This window comes from Diorhabda carinulata, chromosome 2, assembly GCF_026250575.1.
Source record: "Diorhabda carinulata isolate Delta chromosome 2, icDioCari1.1, whole genome shotgun sequence".
In the NCBI taxonomy this organism is placed as follows: domain Eukaryota; kingdom Metazoa; phylum Arthropoda; class Insecta; order Coleoptera; family Chrysomelidae; genus Diorhabda; species Diorhabda carinulata.
Window position 1 is genome coordinate 2,758,308 of NC_079461.1, and position 25,849 is coordinate 2,784,156.

Consider the following 25,849-nt stretch of genomic DNA (forward strand, 5'->3'; position numbering starts at 1 on the left):
TTTAATATACATACACCATCAATTAGTTACGGTATACCACGGTTGGAAGAATCTATATTCGAGAGCAATGAATAAATTCCATTTATATTTATGTGATTTAATGTTCTTAATAGCTCCTTCTACGAGAGAACCGCTCGCAAGAACATGGTAATTGGTGATTTAACCACATTTATGGGCGAAACTATTTGAGTGTATTTGAATGACAGTGTAACGCGGAAGTTATTGTTGAATTACACTATTTACTACACTATACTTGTCTGACGTGGTTTACAATAACGAAATTATCGTCTTCACAGACCCAAGTAACCTTTTATTATTTCTTTTTCGTCCGCTCTCTGAAGACGATAATTTGGTTAGCGAAACGCACGTGGTACATTGTTAGTTTAGTGGTTTATTTTTTCAGGAAACGGAAACCCCTATAATATAATTTGATCCTAATAATTTGGAAGTATATATTTGATCTAATGACCTACTCAACTCAAACAATTATTTTTATAATGCTAATACCTTCCGAATATTTGAAAAACATATCGATAAAACCTTAATAAGTATTCAGATCTTTTCTATTTCACGGGTAGTAAATTTTATGGGACCTGTATTCATAGACAAAAAGATTTCTTAGAGTAAATTGAGCCAGAAAGATTCTAATTTCAACCAGGATCTCGAAATGTTGAGTAGATACTTCTTGTAGATCTAAAAAATGGTCTACTTGGTCTAATAAAAAACTATGACTAAAGAAAGTGCCACCTAGTTAGGGGGATATTAATTAGTTTACTACGTAAGAACTTAGAGCGTAGATTTCGAAGATTAAAACACTAAAGAACTCCAGAGCACTACACCTGGGTGCGTATGAAATAGAAGACGAAGATCTCTGGCAATTAAAACCATCCCACATGCCAGACTTTTTAAAAGAAGTAGCTGTAAGCACTGGGTTCTCCAGGGAGACACAATCGATTCTTTGGATCGATACGAGTACCCAAATCCATAGAGCTTAGATTTTTTTAAATATTTTTGTTACAGCAAGAACATTTTTTGGTCTACCAGTGATTATTTATTACATTAGGAACTTCCATTCTACATCTATATCTGATATTTTCCAACAAAATTAACGTTTGCTTCATGTTTTTTGATGTTTTCTTAAAATTAGTGTAGATGTTTATTAATAAATTTAATGAAACTTTTCAAGCACCGTTATTGGCGTTACTTATAATAATTGAGTGCCCTCTAAATTACATCCTATTAAACCAATTCTAAAGTAATATATATATACATAATTACAATCCGCTATCATCTTTACTCAAGATTGGTGCAACTGTTTGAAGTAATCATACAATTGCTGTAAAAGAACGTGCGAAATTTACAACGGCTTAAAAATTATAAATTAACCATGTGTTAGTATTTTGTCTATCATTATTTATAATGATCTCTTTTGTTTTAGAGTAATATAGTAAAAAAAAACAACAACTAGAAGGTCAATAGTACCACAAACTAATTGTACCTCATTTCTCAATGCGTTCAACGTAATTCGTTAATAAATTATGAACCGATTGCAGACAATATTCCATAGATATCAAGAGAGGTTTAGAGTACCTCAAAGTTATTAACCTTTAGCCCGAAATTAATTATATATTGAGAGACATTCAAATAAATCAACTTTTTGATTTTGTGTCAATGACTATTGCTTTCGAGGAATTACCTGAATCTGCATTAGAAAATTAGTAGAATTCTGAACTGAATTTTCGAATATCTACTCTTAAAAAAAGGAGCTTTTCCTATGATTAACCGTTAATAGTAACCTTGTTATTGAAGCTACATTCGCCAAAATGGGTGTCATATATTCAGTTTGTTTCGTAAATCATCGTAAATGTTCAACAACATCTTTAAATCATGGGATTATTTCATCACAATGGGAATTCTGTACCAACAAAGTTTTGCGAGCTTTTACAAATCCACTTGAAGCTGACGTCCGTGGAATAGTTGGTAATATTCATTCTGAACACACTGTTTATACCGCCACTACACCAACACTCACAATTACACTACCGGACACGTCTTAAGGAAAACTTTCAATCTCTGAAGACGATAACTTGGTTATCGAAACGCGATATAATATAATTGAAAGTGTTCGTGCAGGGGCAGTGTAAACAGTGTGTTCACTATAGACTACAATTTGGCAAATCAAACGATCAAAGACTAATTTTCATCTGAAAGCGTTAAATAGACAGAAAACGACGAAGTTATTGCATTAAGATATGGACGATAATATTTTCTGATTGAATAAAGAGCGACAAAGAATATTGATAGAGGAATATGTAGTTTAAGGAAAAAGAGAGGGCGTCTCAGACAAAAGTTGGTTAGGTAAAGTAAAGCAACACCCATAGAAAATTGGAAAAAAAATGATTATTGAAAAAATAAGGTTAGGAATCGGGCCAATTTGAGATATGTGATAAAGGAGGCGAAGATCCTCTGCAATTTAAAAATATGCAAGTTCGATAAAAAACTAGTTATAGCTAGTTGTAGTTGTTCTTTTTGCTATTAGATTATAACGTTTGTACTCATTTTCTATCATTGTTTGACAGTTTTATGAAGTTTTTATTGTAGCGACAACCCTCATATTTCCCAAAAAGTCGACTATATGGTATTGAATAATACAAGGTGTGGCTATTAAGTAACTGGCTACTAGCTACAGAAAAGATATGCATGCATCAAAGGTTAGCGATCCTCAGCTGTTTAGCCCGAAGCCTACTCGATTTCGATTTCCGATATGTTAAAGATGATTCACGTTTGGTTAAGTTGGCGTTTGAAATCGAAAAAATCGGTAATATTGTTCGATCTGACCGTCGGCTAAGTATTCGTGCGATCGCCGAATCTATAGGAATTACCAAAGAATGTGTTGCATCAAATTTTACATGAAAATTTTGAACATGCGTAAAGTGTGAAACTGGTGCCTAAAATCCTCACATTTGAACAACAAAAAACTCGATAAATTGACACGAATCGAATGCAATTGAATCTTAAATCGTGCACACTGCGACTTCTAACTCTTTACTAAAGTCGAATTTGCATTAAGGGTTAATTTTACAGCCTGGAGACTAAATTATGGTTTGAACTCTATTTTAAACCAAGAATAAACAAATTACAGGTCAAATTTTTCGATAGAACCACAACATCATCATCAAATAGAGTGCAAACGTTAGATCATTCTACCTAAACTCTTATATTGTGAACAATTTGAAAAAGTGAAGTTTAGATCCTCCGTTTCATGTTAAACTAAAGTTTAAACTACCCCCAAATCGCCAGTAAAGTTTAAACCGAAGTTTGTCAGAAACAAGATTTGAGTCTGTTGAAGCTGTGAAAGAAAAACCGGCGCGCGTCCTGAAGGAGCAGACAAGGAACGATGTAGGGATAAAGGAAAGGTGTATATTGAAGGTGATGATAAATAAATATACATAATATCAAAATAGAATATTTTATATCGCTAGTTTCGTTATTTAATAGCCATACCTCGTATTTGAACTAGTAAAAATTGTTATGGCCGTATAAAATTTTAAACGCTTATTGTATTTAGATAAAAAGGTTTTTTCTGGTATTCGCATTTTTGTTTTTTTTTTTTTGGTAAAATGAAAATTATAATTCATATATCAATTTCAATGAAAGGTAATTTTTCATTTCAAATTCGTCTCTTTCAATGCTATTTTGGGGGATTGTCACAGAACGAGTGTGTCTTTTTTATTTGATGGATCGATATATAAAGCAACAAATCTCAAATTTACCTAATGCGAAATTCTATCGATCAGAATTTCATAACGTGTCAGGTAATAAAAGCATTCCATTATCATACACGCTTATTACATCCCAGTCGGTTAGTTGTTAATTCTACATTACTGTGAGAGAAAATTCTAGGCTATATCTAATTAATCTTTCAACATTTTTGAACGAGAAATAGGTAATTGTTATTCCAACAGTTACATCAAACATTTTTCTCACAATTCTTTGTCGCTGAGCTCATTAGGAAGTGTGAATACGGATTGAATCAATTTAGGTTAATAAATAAGATTTTTTTTTACATATTTGGAATTCCTACTTTTTCTTCGCGTGATATACGATTAATTTCTAAATGCTTTATGAGTTTTATCAGCAAGGACAAGACGTAGTTGGATCCCAGAACACTCTCCAAGTTTCTAATCAACTCTGGATCACATATAAGTCGAATTGCTCTCTTATGTGTTGGATCGAGCATCCTTGGAATATACTATGGAGCAGAGCTTCGTATGTTTGAGCAATATTCCGAAGATGGATGAATCTGGGTCTTGTAGAAGAGTAGAAGCTGTTGCGGGGCTTATAACTTTTCGATCTTGAATAGGACTCCAAGCTTTGTGAAGGAAATTCAGACCCTGAGACGAAATGTCAGATTTCTCTGTAAAAACATCAGCCTAGGTCTTTGCTGCATTAAATTCAATCATATTGCTTCCACCTCACTCCAGAATGTTTATTGTCCATCCATCCATCTCTTAGGTGGTCGTCCGAGTTCTTTTTTCCCTTCAAGTACGATGCGTGGCAGTCTACTCCCTTCCATTCTTCTCACGTGGGCGTACCAGTATCATTTGTCTCCTCCATCTTACGATGTCTTGCAACCCACATTTGTTCTCTGATGTCAGTGTGCCTGATTAGATCCACTCCTATTTTCCCTATTATAGTCCTGAGCGTTTTCATTTCGGTTACCTGAAGCATGCTTTTCGTTTTGTTGGTTTCCTTCCTGGTTTCTATTCCGTCTTATATATTCTTTCGCATGTATTCGTTCGCCCATATTATCTGCCTTAAACAGTCGCTTTGTTAATCTGGATTCTTAGGTCCTTGACAGACCCATACCAAGGTATTTAAATTGTGAGACTTGTTCGATGATCTTGTCCTGAACTACCAGCTTACATCGTACGGACTCTTTAGCAAAGATCTCATGGTAAACTTGGTTAAATTTTAGAAGTATCCTCCTAGGATTTATGCACCTGTGGGTGGAAGTAACACCTACCACATTTCTTGTAACTCTAACTCTAATATTAACTCTCTGCGCAGTTCTCTAAAGACTACAAATAGAGCTTACGGTCCATTTTGAGTGCAAAACGTGGTGTTCAAATTTCCAAGCAGTGAAAACATAAAACTTATATTAAAATTTGTAAGTGCTTCAAACATGTAATTATAATCCTAGAACTTGGTCGGTATTAGGAAGTCTACAAAGTAAATGGAACCAAACATGAACCATAAATCGATACGAAGTCGGATAAAGTCAATAAAAAATAGATCGAAGAGCCTTAATAGCTGATGTTTTCACAGAAATATATAACAAAGATTAACAAAAACACGTGATTATTTAAGAAAAAAACGTCCAATTATTGTATGTATAGTTTTATAAATCTTCATTCTTGCTGATATATAAATAAAATGAATTTTTCGTGGAACATTTCGTTCGAATATTGCCTTTTTGTTCATCTAGTTTACCTATAATCCTTAAATCTATTATCTCGAATATTCTTTGCCTTACGTCGATTGTTGTTCATAGAAAATTATTCATCAATATTCTTTTTAGGCGCTAAAATTTTATCATTTTCTTCATCAATATTATCCTCAACTAATAATTCTCCTTTTTATTTTAAATAGTTAATTAATTTCCATAACGCTTAAACGAGAAACCGATTTAAACAGTCTCTGTGTTTATTTTGTGATTTTCTAAAAGTTTTCATAACTTCGGTTCAATTTCAGAGCTGTTCAACTTCAAAATATAGCCGTACAGACGCCCGATATAGATTTTCTTTTATTTCCATTATTTCTCTCCGTAATTGAATTACGAAAGTGACAAAGTCGTCGGATTAAATTTATCTATAAAGGAAAATAGAAAACGTAAAGCATTTCACACTTTGATTGTCTCTATTTATTACAAAAACTTAAAAATGTTTTGAAGTAGGAAAATATAGAAACAACAATTTCAATAAAAGTTATTGAACCGTAGCAATGTACTAAAGTCTTCATATTATATTTAGATTTTCACAATCAAACGATCTATCCGATCCAAATGGAGCTCGCCTCTTCCTATACGACCTGGATGTGGTCCACCACCAAATGACCTAACCTAACCTAACTGCCTCTGCAGTAGCCATACTTAGACAATACAAGCAAGTTTAGGAAAAAGGTCCAGGACCTTATTCTATTGTTCGATATGAGGATATGAATTGTTTGAACTAATCTATTCGCTTCATATGAGAATTTTAATCAGAAATTGTTGAGGAAGCTGTTTTCTGATTACTGCCACGCGCATTTTGAGGTCCCTTGAACAGAATTTGTCCAAATTCGTCATTCGATCTGAACTTATTTAATTATCTTATTGGAAAGACACGTTCAATAGATTTTTCTGAAGATCGGTGAAAAACAATTATTTCAGTCAAATGACCAGCAGCAACTTGGTTGTATCTAAATTTGATAAAAGATTTATGAAGAAAATCAAGCATCGAATTATCGTCCAATTCCATTCCTTCCCACGTTACTTACTACCCATCCATTTGGGTTTTTAATTATATATGTTGTTATGTTATATTCTTCCTCCTTAATGATGTCTATCGTAGCCTAAACAGTCGTCACTCCACTGCAACAAATTTTTGTGATTTTTCTAAGGATTTCGATTGTGTTAATCGTAATATTTTAATCAACAAATTGCAGTACTACCTCTCACTTGGTTCAAGTCATATCTTACCAACAGAAGTCAGCTGGTGAAGGTGGATGTCTTCTTGTAAGCCAATAGAATGTGGAGTGCTTCAAGGTTCAGTAATAGGCTCTATCTAGACATCAATGGTAAAATATGTCTATTTGCAGACGATATTAGTTTCTCTTGAAGCAACCCTGATCTCACGGCACTTTATACAACCATATCTAGTGACCTAATCACCCTTAAATCATGGTGCGATTCTAATCTTTTCTATCTCAACGTTTCTAAAACCAAAGTTTTATCATATAAAAATACATTGCAGCCTTTTTTATTAAATAACAACAATAATCTGTAAAATTGTTAAGGCTTGTTGTAGACAACTTTTTGAACTGAAATTAAGTCCTCCTGCTTTAAGCTGATATCAATTGCCATAGAACTGAACTTATCCATCTCCTTAACACTCTATTATTCCCTTATTGAGTGCGACACAATTTGAGCGAATCCTTCAAACTACAAAAGAGAGCTGTTAGATATTTACTCATACTAAACAGCAGGGCTCATTGCAGGCTCTTCTTTGAAAGATTCTGACTGTTCCTTCCTTATCCATCTTTGAATCCATTTGCGTAATTCGTAAGCACACTTCTCCAATTTCAGAAACAGCTGTCCACTTAAAACCTTTACCTACCTACTCCAAGTTCAGAATTAGTTGAGGGCTCAATATTTTACAATGCAAAAAATGCACAATCACTTGCCAATTGAAATCAAATCATCTTTTCCTGCATTTGGAAATAGTTTGAGGGCATATTTATATATATATATTGAAATAATAGGTCTAATCAGTAAAGGGAGCTACCCAGGACAATTTCCTTTCACTATGAGTCAAAATTAACCGCATGTTCACTTTTTCAAATATACAAATACCTTTAGATGCCAAAACTTTTGTTGTATTGTTATTTCGGTTCATACTTTACTGAAAGATGTATTGGTAAAGAACGTCTCATAAAAATTATACAAAAGCCGAGGGACTAAACCCATAAAATCACATAAATATAAATTGTTTTCAAAAACCCTTCGTTTAATCATTTTTATCATCTTTTTGCACAAATCCGCCGTAATAGCAGCAAACAAAAATTGCCATATCAAATGGGATTCAAAGTGACAAACAGGTTAATGGGTATTTAGCTGAATTTATGGCATGTGTTACAAACAATTATTCATGTTGGTTTACAAGAGAAGTAAAATATTATTGTTCGGTCTGATTTACTTACGACCGCAAATTAAATTAACGTGCTCGAAAATACACACGCTTAAATAATGGGTATGGTGTCGCACGTACCACTATCTGACCAATCACACACCAAACTCAACTGATGTATTCACGAAACGACACATTGAGTTGTTGAGGTTTAAAGGTTCTCAAAACGATTCATATATTTCACGCTTCAGTAATGCGTATTACGTAAATTTTTATTATTGTATCAATATCAATGTTAACAATTTTGACAGTTTTTTCACTGTGATCTTTAACCTATTGTCGTTAATATTTGTTACCAACACTTTGACATGTTAATCTTTTGTGTACCTCGAGCTGTTTACCAGTCAGTTAGAGTTGTTTGTCAGTTTGGTTCCTTGCAGAAACAATTAGAACTTTCGAGAGTTTCTCTGATGGTAATTCGCCAAACAGCGTCAACTGAACATACCAGTAACTCTTCTTAGTTTACCTTTGCTTAATGAAAAGCCTTTTCGGAACCAGTTGATAGAATAAAAAAAGAACTCTCATCGATTATTTTGGACCTGGCGTCTAACTCAATTGGAATAGCTGGTTCTAGGACCTTATACTCTCCATAGGAACGCAATCTCTCCATTTGATCATTATATTAATGGTATTTTCCCGTATACGTACTAAAATTCTTTAACAAAGCAAACAAAACCAAAGACGTATTCATTCGGATCCATTTTCGGTGGTCTGATCTACAGCTGGTCCAACACCGTCAAGCCTTGAGCTGTTGCAAAGCAAATAAGAACTGAAATCAACTAAGAACTTTCACTTCAAAATATCATTTAAACCAGCTTTCTGTAGAATCAATTCCGTCTGCAATGCAAAGTATGTCATATGAACTGTGACCTTGGGTCATCTATTGCATCTTATTTTGTTGTTGTGGCACTAGGGATGCTCCTATCAGAAAGCTCGCGCGTTGCATCCTTGGCTAAACGTCCTCAAATGTCCATTGAAGCGGCAATACCCACGAGAAGAGTTCCGTTAGTATTCCTGAATCAGTCTTAATTAGGTTGATACCTTCGAGAAATCTTCAGCAATGCAATAGAACTACAAAGAAAATGAATTGTGAAAGGAGTTTTAGAAACATTGTATTCCTGTAAATGTATGTAACTGGTTTTGACAGCAATCTCGTGACTGCAAACATATTATGCTTTCACACTTTCTAATGTTAAAAAGCAATCAGAAGCAAGCATGCTAATTACGATAAGAAAAACATGTCCATTCGAATCAATCGAATGAGAACGCAGGAATATATTGATCATACACTTCAAGGTGGCGAGAGAATAATTGCACCCGATAAACGAAATATTATTTCAGACAAATATAGAAAAATTTATTTACAAAAACATGAAGACCCACCAGGGGGAGTCAAAAAAAAATTTTATCATCTAGCTGCGGTAGAACTAGCTTGGAGTGGTGAAAAGCACCTTTTCCATGAAAAATTTGACAAACAGAACTTATCTAATAATTTGATATTTACCAATACAATTTCTGATTATCCATATTTTCAGATATAAAACATAAAACCAGTTTTTCATGTGTAAAACATATCTGTTTATAAATTTGTAACGTATACACCCTTTATTTAAATTCACGTTTGCTGCGATGGATGTTGAATTAAATTTAAAAATTATAAGAACTCTTGATACATCAATAAACTCAAATCAACAAAAATGCGCTCCAATATATCATATATCCAGTTTTCTTCTGGATAGGGCCTTGATGAATATAAAAGTAAACTAATAATACCAGCGCGATTTCTTAACATCGGTGAATCCGCCATAATTTGAAAACTTTCGTTCGTCTGCCATATGACTCCACCAATTCTGAAAAAACCTTGGGGAAAAGTTGAAACGAAACAAACAATCTTTAGATACAGGGTTGGTTAATTATTTGCGAGTTGATTCGCTGGAAATAACTGTCAAAATTATTAATAGAACCACCCTAGAGTAGATTTGAAGCCATTGACAGATTAAAGAATAAAAACATACTATTCTTTAAAACGTCCATAGATTTTTCGTTTATTCGTCAGATTTTTTAAAATTCATGATTCATGACGCGTTTTAGTTAAATTTTGGTTATTCTCAAGGATGTTTCATGGGCTTATGCGCCCAGTCTGGTTTGTGCTATTTCTCAAAATATTTTTTAAAGCAATCGCTTTAAAAATTACAATATTGGTAATAGCCAATCAGGGTTTTGCTAGTTTGCAATACAATTACAACATATTTTGAGTTGAATCATGGAATTTTGAAAAGACTTTCAAAGTTAGTTGTGAAAATGTTTTCAACACGAGGTTTTGTTTTTCCACTACGTCTCTGTCTTAACCCTTGGTTACAACTTTCACAATATTTTTCACATCGTAAATTTGTCTTATGGCAGTGTAGGAAAAATATTTGCTAGTTTCAGTTACTTTTACGTTTGCGCTCGTCTCTAATCTTTCAAAGAAGTACTCAAAGTAGCGTTCGTAGCAAACGGCAACATTGCGACGTTTTTTTTGTGAGATAAATTTTCAATCTAATCTACTCTATCTATCTAATAAAATTTTGTATCTGAATATCTTCATGGTCAATTGTCTTAGGTTCATAATATTGAGCAGTTTGCAACATTACTGTCCTTTATATTGTCAAGGATTCAGTCTTACATAAAAATATTTGATGTTAATTTCTGCCTATCTTTCGATCGATTATTCCGTAATTGAAGTGATTAAGTGTTGAAGATAAAAACAGTCCGTCGCCCAAAATTTAAACAATTACTTATTCATTCTACCTGAATCAATTTTTCACTAAGGCGTAAAGGAATTTTTCACTTCCGATGTATACGAACTCCAACATTATCTCCCTATTCCCATTTTTATGCATTTCGTGGTATGAAGCGCTGGTAAATTCGCGATATTGTTAACGAGATTCTCAAAAATATGGGTCCATTAAAGAGGCAACTGTAAATCAAAAGTAGATGGTAATAAAGAATAATCAGATTCTTCATAACTTCGGAAAATCGCATCTAAAAAACATATGTGACTATTAACAAGATACGGATTTGAAAAACGACACGTTTCAGCTTCATACTTCATTTTTTTTGTAATTGAGAACCACCTTTTGAGTGATTTATAGATTATTTTTTCAAATATAAACCAATAATGAATGAAATAGTTCTGGATTGATATAAATATGGGGTATTTCCTAATTTTCTTTAACTCTGCCATAGAAAACTACCGAAATTAAATCAGAACAAGATCAAATTTATAGAAAAACGAAGGAAAAAAACGCTATGAACCGAAAGCTGTTAACGCAAAACCTTCAGTTACGAACGCAGTGTCTTTCGCTACTGCCAACAAATCATTCACAGGAAAAATGTCTAATTTAACAGATATACAGTTCTCACCATCGCATTTGCCAATAATATAGAAGATTCACAAGATCTGGTGAATAGTACCACCCGTCATAATAATAACTTTAACTGTAAAAATTCGACCACATAATACGAAACGAATCCAGATACGCATCGTTCCAATCCAACCTGCAAAGCAAAAAGGAAAAAGGGATCCAAGGAGAAGACAAGAAGATTCTGGCTTATGAACCTGGTTAGATAAAACCTCTCCTCAACTCTTTAGCATCGCTGCTACCAGAATAAAGATTCATATGATATTCACCAACATTCATGACGGGATAGGTACCACAAGAGTATGGCGGTGAATGTTAATCGCTAGCACGAATAGTTTAAACGGTCGAGAAGACGTTCTAGATGATTATCATCTGGGTCGTCCCTTACTTAATAGTTATACATTGTTTTCGCCCTCATCGTGCGAATTAAAAATCGTTTTCTAATAAAATATATCGTATGCGAACGTAAAACAGAAACTACAAATCGAGGATCGCTCTTCAGAGAGATCTTTGACGAGTGGAAATGGAAACAAAAAATGTTCCGCCATAATTCGTTTTATTCGTCGTTATTTTTCCCCTCTCGGTGTATTATACTGAAGTGAAAGTAATTTGTGACGATATTAAGTGACGGATAAATGGAGAAGTAGCTGTAATAACTTCCCGAAAACAGTTTACAGAAATGAACCTGCCAGAGAATTTTTTATATACGAATGATTTGTTATGTTTAAGCTTAGTAAAAATGATCGTTTCTTTTTTTTTTATAAAGAACTGTTTGTGGAAGAAATGGGAAAAATACAAGGAAATAAATTATTCTTTTGGGATTGATATTAGCTTTGTTCGCGGGTCTAATTCCGAATCAATTTAGGGACTGCGTTTGCGCATCACATTCCGTTTATTATTGATTACGAATCAGTTCTCAGAAATAAAAAAAAAGATGAAACTAATAGATCGAGTAATCAAAGAGGGTTACAAGCTTTTGTGAAGCTGCCTTAGCTCATTTGTCCACGTAACTATACTAGGACCAAATCCTGAGCCGCAGCGCCAGCCTTTTTTGTAAAAACAGCAACCTGGGTATTTGCTGTTGCCCATCCGAGTTTATTGAGGCGAAGTATATCGTTGATAAACAGGAGAAAAAGAGTAGGGGACAAGATGCATCCCTTGAGAACACCATAGGATTCGGAAAAACACACCCAGCATCCTCAAATAAATGTTTGGGTAGGAATAGTTAGGGAAAAACGTATTGGTCATCGGCAATTTAACATTTTCATATGTCAGACCTTATTGTGGCATATCCAGATCCAAATAATAAGGAAAAATTGGATCTCAGTAAGTAGCTCCAACAAAATAGTGCACCACCACATTATGATCTTAATCTTCGGAGGTTTCTGGATAACCAGTTTGAAGGAAGGTGGCCTTTTGCTTTTTTTCTTTGGTATAATTTGAAAAGTCGGGTCTACGTTAACCGACCAGACAATTGAAATGATTTAGTGGAACGAATTAGGCATGAAATGATTCATATAACTCCGCAAATGATCTGAACCTATATCATCGTGTTGTCCTTAGCCAAAGACACAGGTTGCACAAGTCCTGTACGAATTTTGTTTAGTAGACTGTTTAGTTAATTCAAATTTGACAAATTAGTCTTTTGAAAGGTGTCAAAAGACCTGAAATAAAATAAAGTACTATTTGTTTTTAAAACTAAACATGATACGTTTTAGGAATTTTGTTTTTCTTTATTATAACCCTGTATATAATAATTTCATGCATATAAACTGGATTCGTACAAAATTTTCTATGTTCAATTTAAATACGCGTTTTTTTATTTTTTATTAAAAGTTATTTCCATATTCCCTGCTTTTAAAATCGTTCGTACAGCTTTAAAAGCTGCTCTAAATAATTCACTACATGTACTGATTCCATTTACTCCGCAAAATGTTCATTAACAGTATTATTTTTTGTTAAATATCGAGTATATTTCGCAGAACTTTCCAGTCAGAGAGGTACCTCAACAAAATTAGAAGAACTCCGCTACAATTATCACAGTGGCGTGCAATGAAACGGACTCGGTATTTCGAAAATTGATACGGAAACATTTAGAAAAATTCTCATGGAAAATAAAACATAAGAAAACAAATTTGAGAAGTGATCCGTGGAGAAGTAGTTTAGCAAAATTTCTATTACCATTTTTATTCTTTTTCCCTCCAATCCGTTGTTTGTTTGAGAATCGGCAATGCTGCGGCACAACTTTGATTTTTTTACACCTCAAATCCTTTCATGATTTGACACGTTCTTATATGGGTGTTTTATAAATAATCTCGGTTTCCAATCATACAAAAATAAACTTGGTAAAACCATTCTTTGTGCTTGGATGCTTGGTGTAAGGTCTGGACTAGATGCTCGATTGGTAGGAATTCAATACCAACAACATTCGCGGTATGTGGCTTAGCAACTAAACCTGGATATTCCTCCGATCGTCTCAGCTATGCACTATATATCTTGGTATTGATAGATCGACCATCTGGAATGATTTTGAAGTACATTGAACCTTCACAATTCCACAAAACAGTTTAGATAAATTCTTCTTCCATCGCAAGTAAACGATTATCTTTCGACAAGACAAGGAAAGGTCCAAAGGTCCAAGAGAGTCCAATAATAGGCGAGTTCTAGTGGTAGATTGGTTCTCTGCAGACGGATGTCTTAGGACGACATATTTTCTTTGCTACCACGTCTGCTTTAAACTTTTCTTTCCAATAATTTCTTAACAATACCCGGATTTCAAGATTTATTCATTGATTGAAGAGAAGGATTATTTTAACCTGAATCAAAGATTATATTTGGTGCCACCAACGATGAGATCTGACCAATTGTATCCAATCGATTTATTTGGTTTTTTTTTTTTTCGATACGACTCTGAGTTTCTGTGTACTTTCCAATGAACGAAACCACATAAACGAAAATGGTGGCGAAGGTAATAAACCGAAGTACAAAAGGGCATTTTGAAAATGAAGACATTACTCGCGGAGGCTGATGTTCGATGTTATGGCTACGCAATCGAGAAATGAGAGAAAGCGAGCTACAGGGGGCGGTATAGTCTTAATTAAAACGATATATTTCATTTATGTTATGGAATCCGTTAACCTAGATGAGGAAATATGTATAACGTCGTCCAATGAGGCGTTACGTGATTTTGAATTACATATAACCATTAGATGATTTCTACACTGAGAAAACAATTGTAACTGAAATTCGTCGGTGCAAAGTTGTTAACACAACTTTAAACATAGGAAAGGTCTTTTAATAGATACAAAAGATCCGCAAAATGGAAAAATTATCGATACGCAAATGAAAATATGAAGCATCGATAAAAGCGGTGGTGACTTTGGATGCTAGGATAGCGGCTCTAACAAACAAAATATAAGAAAGTGGATTGAGAATGTTCGAAATGAAAATTTTGACAATCGTTTACGGTCCAGTAAAAACCGTAAATAGAGAATATCGATGAATTACGAAATTTTTTTAAAATAATGAAGAAAACATAGTTTATGAAAGGTGAGACTAGGATTGTACGTACCTAACAAAAAGAAGACTAAAAAAAGATGGGAAGACCAGGTAAATACGGTTTTAAAAAATATTGAGACGTATAATCTGGTTAATTTAGACATGAATATAAATTCCCATCAAGCTAAAAATCAGTAAAATTGTTTAAAATACAATTGATCACAGAATTTGAATGTTTTCGTGTATGGAAAACATTTTATTCAAGGTCAAAGGTCAAAAAAATCAGTTTTTTGCAATTTTCAGGAAAACGATGAGCTTTATCATAAAAATTCCTGAGACGAAAATTGTAGATCATAAAACTATCTACAAAAAACGTATCAATACTTTTTTTTCTACAAGCCATTATTTCTGAGATATAATGATTCAAAAAGTTGTATTTAATGGTTTCACCAGTAAACTTTTCTTACAACATTGAAATGAATCGAGACTTGTTGTGAATATTTGTAAGAAATTTCTGTTGACTGGTTGGAACTGTCATAAGTTCATTAAATAAATTATCAATTGACGAAGATTTTGCTAAAGTTCGACAATGTTGCAGATTTGGTTTTTTTCATTATAGCCATTAAATAAGACAATAAATCTGAAACATTGTAACTTTTACAACTTTTTGGAACGTTATATCTCAGAAACGGTGGCTTGTAGAAAAAAAAGTATTGATACGTTTTTTGTAGATAATTTCATGATCTTAAATTTTCGTCAAAAGTATTTTTATGATAAAACTTACCGTTTTGCTGATAATCGCGAAAAACTCATTTTTTTGACCTTTGACCTTGAATAAAATGTTTTTTCCAACACGGAAATGATGGGAAACATTCAAATTTTATTTTTAATTTTATTTTAAACAATTTTACTGATTTTCAGCTTGATGGGAATTATTGTGACTTCAAATGTCAAAATTGACCGGACTATAACTTTTACAACTTTTTGAATCATTATATCTCAGAAACGGTGGCTCGTAGGAAAAAAAGTATTTATACGTTTTTTGTAGATAATTTCATGATCTTCAATTTTTGTCTAACGTATTTTTATGATAAAACTTACCGTTTTGCTGATAATCGCGAAAAACTCATTTTTTTGACCTTTGACCTTGAATAAAATGTTTTTTCCAACACGGAAATGATGGGAAACATTCAAATTTTATTTTTAATTTTATTTTAAACAATTTTACTGATTTTCAGCTTGATGGGAATTAATGTGACTTCAAATGTCTAAATTGACCGGACTATAACTTTTACAACTTTTTGAATCATTATATCTCAGAAACGGTGGCTCGTAGGAGAAAAAGTATACAAACTTTTTTTTTTTGATAATTTTATTGTCTACAATTTTCATCTAGGGTATTTTTATGATAAAACTTACCGTTTTGCTGATAATCGCGAAAAACTCATTTTTTTGACCTTTGACCTTGAATAAAATGTTTTTTCCAACACGGAAATGATGGGAAACATTCAAATTTTATTTTTAATTTTATTTTAAACAATTTTACTGATTTTCAGCTTGATGGGAATTAATGTGACTTCAAATGTCTAAATTGACCGGACTATAACTTTTACAACTTTTTGAATCATTATATCTCAGAAACGGTGGCTCGTAGGAAAAAAAGTATTTATACGTTTTTTGTAGATAATTTCATGATCTTCAATTTTTGTCTAACGTATTTTTATGATAAAACTTACCGTTTTGCTGATAATCGCGAAAAACTCATTTTTTTGACCTTTGACCTTGAATAAAATGTTTTTTCCAACACGGAAATGATGGGAAACATTCAAATTTTATTTTTAATTTTATTTTAAACAATTTTACTGATTTTCAGCTTGATGGGAATTAATGTGACTTCAAATGTCTAAATTGACCGGACTATAACTTTTACAACTTTTTGAATCATTATATCTCAGAAACGGTGGCTCGTAGGAAAAAAAGTATTTATACGTTTTTTGTAGATAATTTCATGATCTTCAATTTTTGTCTAACGTATTTTTATGATAAAACTTACCGTTTTGCTGATAATCGCGGAAAACTCATTTTTTGACCTTTGACCTTGAATATAATGTTTTTTCCATACACGGAAATGATAGAAAACATTCAAATTTTATTTTTAATTGTATTTTAAACAATTTCACTGATTTTCAGCTTGATGGGAATTAATGTAGCTTCACTCTTATGTTTTGGTCTAATTTGACCGGACTATAGCCACATGTCAACAATCAGAAAAAAATCTACTGATGATTCGATATAATACCGTGACTACGTGACTATTATTCCAATTTTTGTAGTGGAATTACTGTTTTCAAAAACAAAACTAAATATAATGAATATAAATATTTATTGTCGTTCTATTGAAATAAAATGTTTTTTCTACAAACAAATTTCCTAAAATTATTTACGTTACGTTGACGCCGTTTTTACAACCACTGTTAAACAAAACCTTATTTATTTTCCTGTTCGATAGTGTTTCAACACAATGATGTGAGGAATTCATATTAAACGATCAGTACGGAATTGTTGACAAATTCGCTTTGAATCGAATGTAGTGGTGTTTTCCCATTATAAAAGTATATCCTCCAAACCTGCCCATAAATACACCAGTGCTTTTGTACACAAAACAAACGATAAAATATTTCTAGCAATCAGCTAGAAACGAAACAGTGGCGGTATTACGTATCAGCATACATATTGTTGTTTCCCAGTATCGTGTGAATTGTGTCAACTACTATATATACAAGTTTTCCTGGGAGAATGCATGAATCGAGGTTATATAAGGAAGCAGTTTCAGTGTTTCTCGAAGATATTTGTTGGATAAAATTGTATGTTTTTTTCTTATATATACATATTTCTATGTAATTTACGAGGGACGTTTTTTTTTCAACCTCCGATAGATTATAAATATAAGAAAAGTTCATATAAATCAATATTTTTATTACCAAAATATTGATAGTAAACTTACGGTTACTTTTCGACATAATCACCGAAGGGATTGAAACATTTGTCATATCTATGAACGAGCTTTTCAATACCCTCTTCAAATAAAGTTGCCGCCAATGAACAGACCTTGAAAGCTCTAGAATTTCCGTAGACAACGCACCTCTAATGGTGAATCTGAGGTTTTCTTTAACCATTCTGTCAACTCGTTGGACCAGGTCATCTGAAACGACAGATTTACCTCATCATACACATCATTATGGCCATCTTTAAACTTTGGACACCATTCACGCACAACACCATTCTTCATGAAGTTTTCCCCATACACACGACTCATTCTTCGATGGATTTCTGCAGCATTCTAGCCTGTAGGAAATGAATCACACTTCGCAATTCACACTTGGCGGGAGCAACAATAATGACTGTAGCAGAACGCCGACTGACGCCTGAATATCAACAATGGTGAAGTGCGCTGCACGGAGTGATTGGAAGTTGAAAAAAAACAGTCCTCATGAAATGAAATAAATATCTTTCGATTAATAGTTAGAAAAAAACCCTTTTTTTTTCAATATATTTGCCCCCGTGAACGATATAACGATTATAGCGGCCATACAATTGTTGAATACAATTTTTTAGTACCATATATACAATATCCTAAAATAATCTTCAGTTTTAGCGATAACCTCTTGTTTGACGCAAAATTTTCCATCTAGCAAGTATTATCTTGAGGGAAAACAGCAAAAAGTCACTGATAGTCAGATCTGTAGAATGCAGTCATACAATTTTGCCATTTTTTTTATTGATGTGTGACTTGGTACATTGCCCTGATGAAACACCATTTTCTTCTTCAAATGGGGCTCCAATAAGAATACATTATAGTCGCTGTTTACATTTTTTTCCTTTTCAACCGACTTCTGCGTATGTCAACATGTCAACTCAAATATTTGAATGTACTACGATTGAAAAGCTTTAAACACTGCTCGGAATCATCACCTCATTGTTGTTTTTGGTAAGCGGCAGCCCCATTGAACACTCGACTATCCATTCATAATAAGTCTAAGACGTTCTTTTGATGTCTTTAGAGCCTTAGCTGTCTCAATAATCAAAATAATTTTGCGGACTTTTTTGCTTGAAACCCAGACTCAACCTGATTTACTTGGACCGCTACATCGGAGAGCGTAGACAGAGATTTTGAGAAATTGTTGATAGATGATAAAAATATGAAATTAGAAGAAGATACAGGTGCAGAACGTTTACCAGAAGACAACAGTGACCTTGAAGATGATTATGTATATAGATCGATACTTCGTAATGTACAACAAAGATGAGTGATGAGTGATTAAAAAAGAGCATTGAAACTTTTTTAGATATAATGTTAAGCACAGCTCTTTCGAAATCAGTATAGATCAGAAAAAAACTCTTGTTAACGCGCAAAAATTATTTCATTTCATATTTTTTTAAAAAAGGAAATTGAAATCGAAAATTCGAGAGCTTTTCGTTTATTGTTTATCCAGATAAAGAAGAATTTTTCTCATCTGACCGGTTGATCTTTTTTCAGAATAAGCTTTAGGGAATCGCGAAAAAAGACTATCCGTTTAAAAAAACTCTCGGGTAGATTTTGCGAAAACGCGATTCATATCATTAGAAAAATAACAAGGTTCGCAAATATTTGAATGAAAATGATCTCGTCAGCAAATTGCCAGCTCGAAAGCTTGTGTACATATTCTTTCAATTTAACTTTTGAGTTTTAAATAATTGAAAATTCGGTATTACTAGCTATAGGTCTCGCCTGCTGGTGCGTATTTACACAAGAATTGATGATATACTGGCAAATCGGGCAGTAAAAATACTATAACGACCGTGCCACGATGCAAATACAACGATGTTTGAAAATAAATAAATATTGGTAAAGAAATCGTCCACCGCGTGCAAAGGGGCGCTGTTGTATCAAAACAAATATGGCTTCGACGTCCATACGATTAGCGTTGATTTCAATATTTATATTTGATTAGTATTTATCAAAAGTGATAAAAAAGGAAATACATAATCATCGACACTGAAATACAAAGAGCAAACTAGCAACTGTTGATTAAAATCTTTAATATTGAGCCTTTTAAGCCACTCTGAACGCTTCGCAACTGAAATAGTTTCTCCAACGACATTTTTTTTATTGTACTAGTACCGATACCAGCTTTCGGTACTTATCGTTCCTTTTTCTATGGTTTTGAGAGAATTCTATGTTGTTACAGTTATAAAGGGTGGTCCAACCATAATGTACGATGTTAATTTTAAATAAAACAAAAAGTTTTCAGAGAATTATCTTAATATTTTTTATAATGATAGAAGGATGTATGACAATTATGTGTGAAACAAAATATCGGCCAAATGCTCGCCACGGCTTCGGTGACATACCTCTATCCGATGGTCAATATTTTCAATGACTCTGAGACATAATTGAGGTTCAATGTCGTTAAAGTGCCGAATTATCTCATCTTTTAGCTCTTGAATTGTTCTTGGCTTATTGACGTACACTTTTTCTTTCAAATATCCCCTCAAACAAGTCCAACGGTGTCAAATCACATCACATCGTGGCGGCCAATTAACATCGCACCATCCTGTTGGAACCACATATCGTCCAGGTCCATATCCTCAGTTTCTGGCCACAAGAAGTCCGTTATCATCTCGCGATAGCGAACACCATTCACGGTAACTGCTTGGCCGACCTCATTTTCGAAGAAGTACGGCCCGATGACGTCGCCAGCCCATAAACCGCACCAAACAGTCACTTTTTGTTAACGAATCCACTGAGGTGAAAGTGTGTCTCGTAGCTGAAGAGGATTTTCTTTGTAAAGTCACCATTCACTTCTGTCTGTTCAACCAACCATTTGGCGTATTGACGACGCTTGAAATGGTCAGCAGGCTGCAGCTCTTGAGTCAATTGAACCTTGTAAGCGTGTAAATTCAAATCTTTATTCAAAATTCGCATCAGTGATGTTCGTGAGATGTTCAATTGTTGGGCACGACGACGAGTCGAGGTTGACGGCACTATCGCGAACAACAACAATGTTTACCGCAGAATGAACGGGGAGACCCGGTTTGCTGAAATTTGCGTACAATTTTCCCGATTATGGACACATTTGATGGATTATGCTGACCAAAATGCTGATTATGCTGATTTGAACGCCCATTGTCGTAAAAGGCTTCAACAATCTTAACGCGCTGCTCAATTGTGTACCTCTCCATGGTAGAATTTGTCAAACACTGAAACAAAGAAATGTCAAATTGAGTTGGGCAAAAAACTGGACGTTAAGGTGCGACTCCAATTAACATCGTGCATTATAGTTGGACCACCTTTTATAACCTTCATAGACTTTCGATTTCCTCAATTTATTTATCATTATAAACAATATATCTGTTACAAAATTAATTAGTATCGGCCTTAATATAGAGCAAAACGTATGTAAATAATGCCACGCGAAGATTTGTGGCAGCCGTATTGGATAGTTCACTTGGAGGCCGTCAGGGTTCGCAGTGCAACTTCAAATTCCCAATATGGACTCCGTCATCCATTTGTGGCATCCACTTTCTCAATTTTAAATGTTTACTATAAAGAAATTAACATATTTGAAGATATATAATACGAGGAATGGCCAGAAAATGTATCAATTCTAATAAATAAATATAGACGGAAAATACCAAAGGGAATTGATGTCCTACGTCACTTTTTAACACAATTATCAAAATATATAACATAGCGACGAATCTAAGCGGTATGGTAAGCGACGATTTCTGCATATTGCAATACTAGATTCATTGTTATTAAGGAGGATGATACCAAGCCTGGCCTTTTATTTCAGAAAAACGATCTGCATTGGTAATCCGATCAGTATAACATCTCGTGAATTTCAGAAAGGTTGCCATGATCACATTTGTGATAATCGATATTAAATTCACTTTTTGAAATACCTACTATGTCTACTAGCTCGCGCACTTTCAGTCGATGGTCATCCAGTACCGCTTTGAGGATCTTCCTCGACATTTCTGGAGTCGTCATTGCCTTTCAAATAAAAGTATTGTATCAGAAAACGTTGACCAATTTTTTGCCATGTTTACAAATTCACTGAACACAACGTGGCGTCTTCAAACTTGATTGTTTACTTTCTGATACAGTAATATTTTTCGACTACACCCATCTCTAGGTAAGGCCAGGTACTTCTGGGACCATCTTCGTAGAGGAAGAGATAAAAATGAAGACGGGAAAAGATTACAGAGACGAAATAAACATTTTTGCTTATATCTTTTTTTTTGAAAATGCAAATAATAATTCTTTAGATCCTTTTTCGTTTGTACGCAGTAAATTTTATATTTTTTTTATATTCAAAATATGAGAAGTATGGAATATTTAGTGCATTGATTATAATGTATTATCGATTTAACGATCTCATCCCAAAAAATTATTAAAAAAGGAAATTTTCAAATTCCAATGAGCAATATATTCTTGAAAACCCCTGTATATCCTGAAAATAATTTTAAACTACAATTATTCAATTTACCATTGACGAATATTTGATCTCCAATCAAGTATCATATATACAGTCGTTGCTTGTGAATCCAATCAACTATCAAATTAAATCGAATTAATCAAAACTGGCAGTGTTTCAATGAATATTATTTTAATCACGGAACTGTATACAATCAAGTATTCTCCTAATGATAAATGATCCAAAACAATCTATTTAACTTACCTCGTTTATTATTTTTATTAAAATTTCTTCGTTTTTGTTGAATGAAATGCAACTGAACTTGAATGCGATATTGCATATATTTTGAACTAACTTCAAACTTTCTACACGACACAACATGGTTTTTGCATAATATCGCCTTAACTATTTATTTATTCAGTTATTTATTTATTTATTCAAGCTTTAAAGAAGTTTCATCGCATTGATAAATAAGTTTGTCGAAAAAAATTAAAAAAGAAGTAAAGAAGCTCGTTTATTCTATCGAATTTCTCGTTTAAACATGGAACATTTTTATAAAATAGATTACAATATATTGTTTTTATTACGACTTGAAGGATTTACAATGTTCAATATGTGAATTAACAATATAATTCCTATTATCATGCCGGGCTCGTATGGACGTTCTCTGCAGTTGCCAGAGTTACGATTCCTAAATCCCTCCATGCTTCGCTCGATTTGATTATCTACTGAAATTCGACGTTAACTCCTTCAACAAACAGACATTCATGAACGCTTAAATTCAAAGGCATAGAAGAGGTAATCTGGTACAAAGAATTGGTTGAATGTCGAAAGAAAACACATACTGAATAATAGATTACTCACCTAGAATCTTCTAGTAGACGATTTGTTATTTGGTAGTCTCATATAAAACTTATTTTTGTAATTTTTATCAAGCTATACATGATGCTGTCTCTAATTATTCCAATCCGCTTTGCTACGTCGAGAAACCTCCCTACTAACTCATAAGACACTTGCACGTTTATTTCAAAATCTATATTTTATTGATTGATAATAACCATGAATTTTCATCCAATGATCTAAAACGTACAAGATCTTTATTTTGTTCTTAATGTAATGGTTTTACTTCTGGCTGTCAGCTCGCATTGGAATCAATGTTAATGAAACTGTAGATCATCATGCAAAAGAAGCTATAACTGACAAAACTTGAAGCTTTTGGGAAGGTAACAAACATGAGAGCTACATCAAAACCATTTGGTGTGGGAGCTTGCTATTTTGTTTCAGTAGACCTTGTTTTTTTGAAGATGTTGACACGACACGAAGGAAATATAGTTTTAACTACCTAGATAAAGAGTATAATGCATCTTGTAAAGGTGCGTCTCCATTGAAGAAACAATGGGGAAACAAGTTTGTCAAACGCGTTGATTAAAGTGCAGTTTTGACAAACATTTCTTATCAAACATTTAGGTTTTGTCGAAGAACCTCGTTCTCGTCGATGGTGGCAAAGACAATTGTTTTTACGGCGTTATGAATATAGTGGTGATGATTTCCGAATTGATGTTTACAAATTTTACGAGAATGTCAAATGGGGATTTTGAATTGTTAATATCGATGATAGGACCAGTAATAAGTAAACAAAATACTAATTTTCGCCAAGCAATCAGCGTTCAAGATCGTCTGGCTATAACAAATAAGGTAATCCCCACCAAGGCTTCTTTTTTTCTGTGGACTTACAATTTGTCGCTAGTAACTTTTTCTCTATATTGCACCAGAAGAGTTTCAATCTTTCTTTTAACCTCGGCGACATTATTTACACCTAAATCTTTTGCAATGTCATCTGATGCATCTCTTCTTTCGATTTTGTTTTTATAATCATCATTATTAGGGTCAAACAATAAAGGTTTACCTTCGTAAACGTTAATTGACCTAATCAAATTCTCCTAGCTCCAAAACTCTTTACTCATTTTGCGGAAAAACCACGCACACACTTTTCCACTGAATATTTTCATTAAAAAATACAAATAATAATGTTTATATCCAAAAATTACGCCGGAAAACTACTTCAAAATACACTAAAACAAGCCAAACACTTGGTAGGGGGAGTCACTGACAAACAATTTTCGATCTAGGACGGGAACATTTTAGATAAATAAAAATGGCGGCCCCTTTTCCTTCCATACATGTAATGTTTGTTGGGATAGCGCCCAATGTTTTCTGATAACCTTTCGGCCTACAAGCTGACTAGATCTATTGGCGTGCGACTTCTCTTCGAAAATATCGTTTGAAAGCTTAAATACCATCACCAGACACTTCGAGCTTGAAAACCTTTGACGTGTATTGAACGCAGAAGAGCATCTTCGCGATGTTATATGAAAAAAAAAAATAGTGGAAGAGTTCAATGCCAATTTCTCAAATATAAATGGAACAAATTTCATATCGACCACCCCGCGGTTTTCGACTTGCTCATGCTAGCTTTTTTTGGTCTTTGATCATTCGAGGATAACTACTGTTGACTCTGACGCTTCGTTTTGGGATCGTACTGAATCCAAATTGTTTAATTTCACACCAAATTTGATCTAGACGCGTTGCTCGAGATTTCTCTTTGTGACGAGCACCACTAACACACAGCTGAGAGAAAACTACTGATTACAAAAATATTGTACGGATATATCAGTTTGAAAAAGGAATGCGGTTATTTTGATCCACCACCAAGTCCTTGGAGGAAAATAAAGTATGCTCGGTTGCTTGAATACAATACAATAGAAACGTTTGCTAATGATACGGTCATTTTGGCTAATATGATATCGCAAACATCCATAGACTAGATTAACATCTGGACTAATAGATGCCGTATTAAGTTGATCAGATTGAAATCACTTTTTTAACGAACCACTGAGTTATTCTTTATCTATACCTTTTTTCCAACATCTTCGCGGCCTTTCTGTTCTTCTTTTCCCTTGTGGTGTTCGATTTGTGATCTGTTATCTGATATTCTTTGTACAGGTCCATACCAGATTAATTGTTTGGTTTTGACTCATGGATTAATGTGTGTATGATTCGGATTATCTTCCTTATTTTATCACTTCGTATCCTGCTGTCCCTTCTGGATTGGCTCTTCTCTAGAAGGCCATTTCCGTTGTCAGATACTCAATTCTGTTCACTATAAAAGACAATCTACTTAGGGACGCGCCTCTGCCCACTTGACCATTGGTTCACCTCCCAAGACTATTCGGGAGAAAGTATTGTTTCATTCCAAATCTCCAGGTCAAATCTATCGAATTTTCTTTAGTATTATCCTAAAGAAAACCACAGCGGCGAAGAGAAAGGACCTCAACACGGCGATTGTGACAGAATTGGCAACCCGAGGCTTTATGGTGAAATTTGGATTGTTTTTTTTGCCTTTCAAGTTTTTCCGATCGAACAATAGGTGGCGTTAATGATTTGTGAATATTGTTATTATTGTTATTGCGAATAGATGATTTTATAAAAGGCATTACACGATAACAATGCTCGTATTAGCCCGCGTAAAACTGTTTGAAAA

At 33.7% G+C, this 25,849-nt stretch overlaps 1 protein-coding gene across 13 annotated transcripts in view; it reads left to right on the forward strand.

Annotated features, from left to right (window-relative positions):
* Positions 1 to 25,849, forward strand: part of LOC130904046 (disco-interacting protein 2) — a 255,151-nt gene that overhangs the window by 152,589 nt on the left and 76,713 nt on the right. The window contains exon 1 of one of the 13 annotated variants that reach the window (XM_057816563.1): positions 17,489 to 17,712. The exons of 11 other annotated variants lie outside the window; for them this stretch is intronic. The gene's annotated coding sequence lies outside the window, so the exon portion shown is untranslated. Of the gene's footprint in view, positions 1 to 17,488; positions 17,713 to 25,849 lie in introns of those variants that run through there. One more of the 13 variants, XM_057816557.1, reaches the window with a different exon arrangement.